The sequence below is a fragment of the Diceros bicornis genome, chromosome X (genome assembly GCF_020826845.1).
Source record: "Diceros bicornis minor isolate mBicDic1 chromosome X, mDicBic1.mat.cur, whole genome shotgun sequence".
NCBI classification, from domain to species: domain Eukaryota; kingdom Metazoa; phylum Chordata; class Mammalia; order Perissodactyla; family Rhinocerotidae; genus Diceros; species Diceros bicornis.
Window position 1 is genome coordinate 135,500,676 of NC_080781.1, and position 1,486 is coordinate 135,502,161.

General features: G+C 37.6%; 1 pseudogene; it reads right to left on the reverse strand.

Moving 5' to 3' along the window:
• Nucleotides 1–497: 497 nt before the first annotated feature.
• Nucleotides 498–1,252, reverse strand: LOC131400395 (small ribosomal subunit protein eS4, X isoform-like; annotated as a pseudogene).
• Between the last annotated feature and the right edge of the window lie 234 nt (nucleotides 1,253–1,486).

Here is a 1,486-nt window from a genome sequence, read left to right on the forward strand (position 1 = left end):
ATTTATTTTAGATCTTTCTTCTTTTCTGATATATGCATTTAATGCTATAAATTTACCTCTAAGCATTGGTTTTGCTGCATCCCTCGGATTTTGATAAATTATCATTTTCATTTAGTTAAAAATATTTTTAGATTTCTTTCAGCCTTCTTCTTTGCCCCATGTGTTAGTTGTAAGCATGTTGTTTAATCTCTAAATATTTAGTGATTTTTCTAGCTTTCTGTTTTTGATTTCTAATTTAATTCCATTGTGGTATATACACATACTTTGTATGATTTCTACTCTTTTAAAATTGTATTTTAAATTAAAATACATAAAATTTTAAAATACATAAAATTAAATTGTATGCTATGGCCCACAATGTGGTCTATCTTGGTGAATGTTCCATGGGAGCTTGAGAAGGATGTGTATTCTGTTGTTGGATGGAGTATTTTATTTTATTTTCTTGCCATATTATCTTTAATTAAGTAAAAAACCTTTCCAATCATGTTACCTATAAATCATTTTACCCACTGCTCTGGTTTGGCCACCAGTCTCTTGTCTCTCTGCTCAGCAATAGTGAGGTGGAGACCTTTTCCTCGGGGAAGAGAAATCCCTGGTTTATCACCTTTGTCAATAATGAAAATGTTGGAGAGCTGGGTGGCAAAACTGTTGCCTTTGGCATCTTTCACATGAACCACATCAAAAGAGCCAGGATGTCTCTCTCTGTTGGTGTTCACACCAATTTTTCCCAGATTAGCACCTCTAGTTACCACCATACAGAGCCTCCAAATCAATCTGAATGGTGTCGTTCACCTTGACGAGGGAATCAGGCTAGCAGATAATGAGGTCCATGGGTCACCAGATGAAGGATTCCTTTTGTGCCCTCAAAGATCCTTCTCACTTTGCACAACTTGTCCATGACCTCCTCAGGTGTAATATGGTGAACAGCAAAGGAACCCTTGGTGTCACAGATCAGACAAAAATTCTCTCTGGTCTTGTCAATGCTGATGACACCCATAAAACAAGCAGGATAGGTTATATCAGCTCAGACCTTGCTATCAATCTTAATGAACTGCTGCATGCAGATCTCCTTTACCTTGTCTCCTATCAAGGCATACTGAAGTCTGTTCCTTAGGAAAAGCATGAGGGGGGAGACATTCACCTTGTGGGGATTGGCAGATGGACAAGGAGCAAACACATTGGTCAGTTTATCTAGTATCCAATGCTTTGGAGGTGCTACGCACTTCAGATACTTCTTGGGACCATAAGCCATGGCTGCACTAGGTAATGAAAGAGCTGCATGGAGTATTTCATAAATGTCAATTAGATCAATTTGATTGATAGTGCTGTTCAGGTCATCTATACCCCTACTGATTTTCTGCCTGAATGATCTATCAATTGCTGACAGAGGGGTGTTGATGTTTCCAACTATAATTATGGATTTGTGTATTTATTTTTTCAGTTCTATCAATTCTGGCCTTATGAAATAGAACTGTCCCTATTTGCA